The sequence below is a fragment of the Ochlerotatus camptorhynchus genome, unplaced genomic scaffold, assembly GCF_037179485.1.
Source record: "Ochlerotatus camptorhynchus isolate MF236.1 unplaced genomic scaffold, CSIRO-AGI_Acam_v1.1 ptg000635l, whole genome shotgun sequence".
Taxonomy (NCBI): Eukaryota; Metazoa; Arthropoda; class Insecta; order Diptera; family Culicidae; genus Ochlerotatus; species Ochlerotatus camptorhynchus.
This window is the reverse complement of record NW_027041114.1, coordinates 125,581-133,952: the sequence shown is the minus strand read 5'-3', so window position 1 is coordinate 133,952 and position 8,372 is coordinate 125,581.

The following is an 8,372-nucleotide window of genomic DNA, read 5'->3' as shown; positions in this document are numbered from 1 at the left end:
AGTTATCTCTAACGGATTATTTTGTATGGATAACTGTCATAACGATTTTTTAATAATTATTGTAGCTCTGCAAAAACTATTTCTGTTCGCCACAATGGTGCTGATGGATTTTTCATATTTGATTTGATATTTGAAAAAAAGTAGTCTACAAAAGTTTGAGCCTCGCGCGCGTATTGCGGATATAGAGGACTGAATTTAACATTTGATAAAAAAATGCAATTTTGAAGCTCATTTGGAAGATACGTTGAGTTAGAAGTAAGTTTTCAGGCAAATGTTGGGGGTTCGTGAGCATTCCTGACATTTCTGAAAATTATGAAAGCATCAGATTGCGGGGTTGCTAGTGTAATAGGATGCTTTGTTGATTGTTCATTAACTCTTGATTGCTTGTAATACTTATGAATATTTTAGGTGGACAAAAAAGCGAGCTAAGAAGTGGACGCCTGAGCTTTTCCACATTTATATCGTTGTGAAGCAACATTGACATAGCAAAAGAGAATGCGTTTTCCAGAGATTTCATAATGAATTTTCATGCCAGGGCTAATAAATAGGTTAATAAGAGTACCCTTATAAGCCTGTACCATACACAAACAATATCATAGATAGTACGACCATACCACATAAAGCACATTGTGAACTAGGCGGCTAGGCAGTTCTCATGGTTATTGTTTATGCGGGTATGTGAAAAAATATATAACATAGGGGAAATGGATGTAATGTCGGCCTAAATGCCTCTAAATTGTGCCCATACATAAATTCAGCAATCGATTATATTTTCAATAGCGACCAAAAATATCCACAGTACTGCCAATGACGCGTTCATCTAGATAAAACTATCAGATTTTTAGCGATAGACCCAATCTTAGATCTATAGGCTAACATTAGAGCAATTTCCCCTATTAATATTTCTAAGATTATTGTGCTACACAATTTCAAGTTCTTCTCATTTTTCGAAAAGAAAATTAGACTTTTTTGCCGTGAATTTCCACTTTCTCTAGTCGTGTCCAACCTTTAAAGGCTGTTCATAAGCTACGTAGACAGTTTTTGAAAGGTTTAACTTTTCGCCCCCCGCATTGATACTCTTTTCCTTTGGTTTGTTTTTTCCGTCGATCTTGTTTTCCGTGCTGAGCACCAATGCTACCTACGTGCCAGGAAGGCAGCTCCCACACCTGGACCCTACCTATCGACCCATCAACTCATGAACCGGGGACCAACGGCTTTACTTCCCATCCGAAGGAAGGCGTGATCAGAGATGTTATGCCTCAGAACATCCCGGCGGCGCCGACTGGGATTGAACCCAGGCCTGCTGGGGTGAGAGGTAATCACGATTACCACTACACCACCGGCGCCGTTATCGCATTGATACTCATCCATACAATTTATTTTGAAAATCGCGATCCCTGCCCCCCTTAAAGTTTCAACGTAACTTATGAACAGCCTGTTGTGGAAATGGTCGATATAAATATGTTCAAGAAAGTGCATCGTGTTGGACTCCAGTGTAAAAATACTTTCCCAGAATTCACCCAATAAAACTTCAAAAATTTTTATTCTGAAAGTAGAGTCATCAGTTCATTTTAAGCAATGATTTCAGTAAATTCATTCATACCTCTCACGCTAAAGTCACGAGTTCAAATCTCACCCCGGACAAGTCACGAATGACCCAAGAGCGTTAAAGTGACTATAATTAAAAAAAAAAAAAAAAAAAAGTAGAAGGGTCTGTGCCTAGGGACATGAAAGGAAGCTTGACGTAGGACCGCTAGTGGACGGAATAAATGTGAAGAGCATTAAGTTCTTTTAATTGATCAAATCAGGCATAACATTTGATAACGGCACAAAAGCATTTGTAAACAAACATTCTAAGGCCCTTTACACGCGAATGATGTTGTTGGTATGCGTGGGCGTACTTTGGTTCGCGTGTAAAGGGCCTTAGAAGGTTTGTTTACAAATGCTTTTGTGCCGTTATCAAATGTTATGCCTGAAATATCTATTATCTCAACTCTTTCCGTTTTTGAATTGTAGGCGATCCAAATTTGTAGTAATCTTTTTCAAAAAGAAAGTTGATTACGAGAATCAATCCAAATCAATTGCACCCCTGCTTCCAAGTTTGTGTGGTCGTTGGGGGCTTGTGGTTCTGAATATGGACAAACAAGCACAGTTAAATTCTATTCCAACCAACAACTTACTGATGTAAGCTTGATGGCCCTGAAAAGGGCCGTTTTATTGAAGAGGACATCCATGGCCACTTACGCTTGGCGTGTTTAGAGTAGGTGACAGCATCACGGACCTCATTTTCCACGAACACCTTCAGAACACCTCGTAGATCAGACCGGAGATACGTCAGACACTGCCACGGCGAGCCAGACGACGGATGGTGGTTATCTCGAAGAATTTGCGATGACGATTGGCACCTCCTTTGCCACGACCTACTGCTGCTATTGCTGACCACGCCGTCCGAAGCGAAAATGAGTTGATACCAGACAGCAGCGTTGCTTTATATTTTTTTAGGTTAAAGCAGAATAATGTGCAACCAAGTGGTATAAAAGCTACAAAGACTCCTCCCATTATGAGTAGTTTGCTATCAAGTAGCGACACTGGCTATTTTCTTTTTGCGTACACGGCGAATGAGAACGACCCAAATTTGAGTTTAGTTCACTCATAATCGCCAAAAGTGTAGGAACTCAGCGATGAGTAAATTTGTCTCATGATTTCGTGTGGAAAACCTAAAAAATCTGCCAGAAAATGAGGAAATTGACGAAAATTTTATTCAGTCTCGGAGTAGTACCAATAGACTGAGTGAATCCAATCTTTACTTTTCTCAAATTCGGGAATTTTTCCCGGGAAACCCTGGAAAAAAAAGGCAAACTTACTCATCGCTGAGTTCCTGCACTTTATTTCTTATATCTGAGATAACTAAACTTCAAATTTGGGTCGTTCTCATTCGCCGTGATAGATATTGGCGTCTGTGGTTAGCGTGATTACCTCTCACCACAGCAGGCCTGGGTCCAATCTCAGTCGGCGCCACCGGCATGTTCTAATGTGGACCGTACACGATTGCTTTTATTGACAATAATCGTATTGTCAATACATTTTATATTGACGTCAATACATCGGTATTGACAATATTTCTGTATTCACATCATCAATATTATTGTCAATACTTGTAAGTATTGACAATATTTCTTACCGTGTGGGGTTCGCTTAAGGCATAACATCTCTGGGAGCTGCCTCCCTGGCGTCGGTAGCATTAGAGCTCAGTACGGAAAACAAATCTCGCGTCACTTTTCGATAGGTCCTATCTACATTGATCGATTCTCTTCATCGACAATCTCTTTCTTAAATATACGGCTTCACAAATGTGGATCAACAATAGAAAAGAGCCCATCAGTATTTGTAAACAAACCGTTCCAAAGCCCTTTACTCACAAAGCGAAGGCCACCCACACAAACCAACACCATCATCGGATAGGGGAAACTTCTACCTACAAGATGTTGGTGTTGGTTTGTGTGAGCGGCCTTCGATTTGTGAGGCTTTGGAACGGTTTGTTTACAAATGCTGATGGGCCCTATTCTATTGTTGATCCAGAAATGTTTCCTGCCGTCTTCGTCGAATTAGATGCTAGATTGTTGCTTCTTCCATCGAAAATATCCGGCCGTGGCGATTCAAAGTTGATCAAGGTTGATCAAAATAATTTGTATCCCTGCTTCCAGTTTGATAACATGAGCATTTTGTGTGGTCGGTGGTTCTGAATATGGACAAACAGGCAGATGAATTCTATTCCTACTCTTTTCTGTAATAAGATTGGTGGCCCTGAAAAGAGCCGTTTTGTTTCCAATGTTGGTGATGATTTACCTCCGAAACCAAACAGAGTGCGTCTCTGTCACTTCAAAAACGTAGATGACATACATGGCCGCTTACGCTTGGCGTGTTTAGTGTAGGTGACAGCATCACGGATTTCATTTTTCAGGAACACCTTCAGCACACCTCGTAAATCAAACCGTAGATACGTCAGACACCGCCACGGCGAGCCAGACGACGGATGGTGGTTATCTCGAAGAATTTGCGTTTGGTTCTGAACATGGCTCCCTATTCGCACGCGCCCGAGGATCGGAGGCGACTGCCACTTCGACTTGTTTCGTCTACTTACTACTCTCTGACGACTGTGCTGGGGAAGCAGCATATGCATGTAGGTAATTGGTGGATTTGTTAGTTAATTAGACGCTTTTGGACAATGCTGAACATTTACCAGTTTTTCAATAGTTTCTTGTTGAAAATCAACATTCGAAAGCATTTTTATCAATGCGTAGTCATATTACTGATCGATTGGTGATAAAGTTATTGAAATTGGACCAGGGGCAGCTGAGTTATTAACGTTCAAAATCTTTCTTAATTTGTTACATGTTCCATTTTCGGTTTTCACAAAGTGTACCCCCATATAGAAATCAAAGACGTAGTCCTACGTCAAAAAAAAAAGAATTCAGTAAATTATGATGCTAAATGCTCAGTATTGCAATTGCCTATATGTTTAAATTTACAGCACACTTCGATTTCAACATTTTCTTTGCTAAATATAAGCAGTTCATTCAATTATTAGTTTGATTAGCTCCTTCAAAGATTGCACACATGAAAAGTTATTGGGAGTGCCAAATCACATGGAATTAAAATGTTGAATAGCAGTATGAGATATAAGAGTTATTCAACACACAGTCAGGATCAGTGTTCACTCGGCTGTCGACAAAAGCAGGCCACTCTCGATGTGTGCCACGCGATCGTCTGTTTTCTCGGCAGCAACCATTGTGTCGTCCTCCTCATTGTTCTTCATCAACAGTTCTTTCGGTCTATGCGTCGTCAACTTTGGAAAGCAACCGTTTAGTGATGAGTGTGTGAGTGCTGGCCACGTTTTGAGTCCATTCCTACAATGGAAGCGCTCTGACCCTCGTTGGCGTAACTACCATAAAATGAGTTTATTGTGTTGTACCTTTTGACTATAGTTTTAAGATGTATAGTATAGTGACCAACAGTGTTGGAAAAATCATTTTCAAAAAAAGTTCTATCACAGCTCATTGCAGAGATAAATCCCAAAGGAACTTCTCACAAAAAGTTCGCGAACGAGAGATGATAAAAAGTTCATGAAAGCGTAGAGCGAGAGAAATTTTCATTTCGTATCGCGAAAGATCTTTCGTCTCTCCATCTCACATCATTTCACATGTACTCGTGATTCGAACCAACCAAATATCCCCTCAGCTTTGTTCTTTTTTTCCAGCGAGTAAAGGTAGGCGATGATCATGCGAGAGTGTCTGTTTGTTTTCTTCTCGTTCTCCGATATTTTTCGCATCCTTCACATTAAATACCATTTCCAGAGAACTTTGAGATTTGGGCGTAATTGCTTTGGTAAACAAACACGTCATTCAGCGATTTCTCACGAATCAAAGCACAATCTAGCGAACTATACTGTACCAAATGAATCATTCCTCTACCTGTCTGTGTTGTTAGTTTTTTAGATTGAACTTTAATTCACGAGAAATCGGCGAATTAAGTGTGTGTTTACAAAAGAAATTACGCCCTAATCTCAAAGTTTTCCGGATTTATTTATAGTTTTAGTTCTCAATGCAACCAGCTAATAGTAGATACTTGTAACTCAGTGCTGTTAATTTTCATATCATTCGATTGAAGATGAACCACTACAACCATTCAATCAATTCTGTGTAAACGAATTCTCACATGACCATAATTTGAAGAGCCCCTTTCTCATTCGAAGCTCATTGTCACTGTCAATTGAGTCACTCAGTATCATTTGATATACGACAGTGGAGTATGGAAGAAATCCAGGAAAATGGTCCCGAACAGACAAGTCGACCCGATGTCGGATCAATGTAAGGCTAATTTAAGGTAGATGTCGACCCAATGTCGTGTTAATGTCGGGTCAATTTTGGGTTTATGTCGGGTCAATGTCGGGTCAACATCGGGTTGGGGTTTGATAGAAGTCAGGTTGGTGTCGGGTTGGCTTAGCTTTTTCGCCGGAATGTCGACCAGAGCTCCGTTTGTGTGTAGGTTACACTCAATCGAATGATATATAGTGTTTCTCAAATGAGAATGATCCATGCCTTCGTCAAATGACTAAGCAACTGATATCACCCATTCGGAGAGGTCTTATCAGTCTTTAGAGATTGTATTGATTTACTTGGGATAGCTTTCTGTCTATAATCTTTCCCTTGTGAAATGTGCAGTGCAATTTTCAAGAACGAATGTGGTGTAAAGAGATAGAGAGAAAAAATGATCTGATATTTTTCGTATCCTCACGTTGGTGATTCGAGTTAAAAAAGTTCGCGATATCTCATTCTCTCATCCCAGAAAGTTCGCTCAGGAAATATTGGAGTGTGAAACTAGTGAGGGAAAGTTCCCAAGAGAAAACGTATCGCAAGCGAAAATGATATTTTGGTGAGAATTCCATCACTGGTGACCAAGAATCCTCGGCTCTGTTAAGTTAATTCATTTGAGCCTTATAAAATAAATTAATAAACAACAATCATCAGAGGATGTTAGTGGAGACCGCATGAACCGAGGATGCGATATACCTAGCTGCGGTCCAATGCAAGAAAATGGAAAAAGAAAAATGTGGAGTGTATTAGTGAGTGAAATGAACCATGTCAAAAAAAAAAAGGTTGCCTCGAACCATGAACGTTGTGATTACCTGTGCTTTCTACACATCTCACTCCAAGAAATTGGAACTCCGTTCATATTAAGTTTGTGACTACTTCTAGGTTTCAAAAAGGAACCTTTGGGTTTATGTTTGAATATTTTAAGTTGAGTTTTGAAAGCGTTAGAAATCTCCCATTTTTGTCAGTAAGAAGAGAAACTATCTAAACGTGTTTGCAGTCTGCTGCAAATAACACGAAGACTGTAATCGGCGAACACGGCGTTGTGGCAACTGTGAGGAAAATCAAGGAGTTCCGAAGTGAAAATGTTATACAATTTGGAGGCGAACCAACCCCTGGATGAAATCCTCCATATTAATGAAAACCTTAACATGTTATAGGCACAAGAATGCTACCCTTAGGAACTCCAGCTCCAACAGGTAGTCAATCAGATTTGGAATTCTCATAATTTACCTGCAAAGTTCTGCCAGTTCAATGGATTATTTTGTCAAGCTTTTGCACTCAGAGGGCAGTGCAGTCATCATAAACACGCCTACAGTAACTGCACCATAATTTAGAAACTTGTATGTTTTGTAAAATATATGACTATGACCAGCTTCTATTTGCTTTTTTTTTGCAGAAAGTAAAAGAGTATCCATCCATCATCACTCCTTGTTGCAAAATTTTGATGACCGAGCTGTTAAAAAAAAGCTTTGGTATACATTTCTGAAAATTTAAATTTGCTACTGTTCGGATACTGCTTTGACGTTTTCATTCATCTTTATGTTTACATTTTTTTTTTGTTTAAAGTTTCTTGTGCTACTGCCCCCGCGAGTGCTCATTTCGAACGAAAATAACATTTTGTGAATGTATTTGTGATTATCAACTAGAATGCCAACTAACTGCTGTGTTTTCGGGTGTCATAATACACATTAAAAAATGCTTATGTTTCATTACACAGTTTACCCAAAGATAAGTATCGACTCCGGAAATGGCTGTTACGCTTAAAGATCGGTGGGAAGTTCAAACGCTCCACGGCACGTGTTTGCTCTGATCATTTTTCGGAAAACCAGTACAGAGGTAAGCTGCATTTGGTTCCTTGTGTAACACTTTTAACATTATATTTGTATTTTCTATCTATTCTATTAAAAGTCGATGACGTTAAAATGCTGCGAGAATGCTGCAACACCGCACGAGATTGAATGTGGAGCGATACAGAGAAGTGCGGAACAGACAAAACTCGGTTTTCCGAAGGAAGAAGCGTTAGCAGGAAGACCGAGATCGCGAGGCGATGGAAAATCTGTACCGCGTAAACGACACACGGAAGTTCTACGAGAAGCTAAATAGTTCGCGCAAAGACTACGTGCCGCAAGCCAATATGTGCAAGGACTTGGACGGTAACCTTCTCACGAACGAGTGTGAGGTCATTGAGAGGTGGAAGCAGTACTATGACGAGCACCTCAACGGTGAAGCAGCAGAAAACGAAGGTGGCACGGCAACAGACCTTGGAGCACGCGCAGAAGACGACAGGCTACCGGCCCCTGATCTTCAAGAAGTTGAGGAATTGGAGGCGAACCAGCCCAAGGCTGAAAGCCTCCCTAATAAAGTTAAATAATAATAAGTTGAGGAGGAGATCGGTCGGCTGAAGAACAACAAAGCAACTGGTGTAGATCAACAACCAAGTGAGCTATTAAAATACGGTGGTGAAGCATTGGTGAGAGCGCTGTACTGGGTAATTGCCAA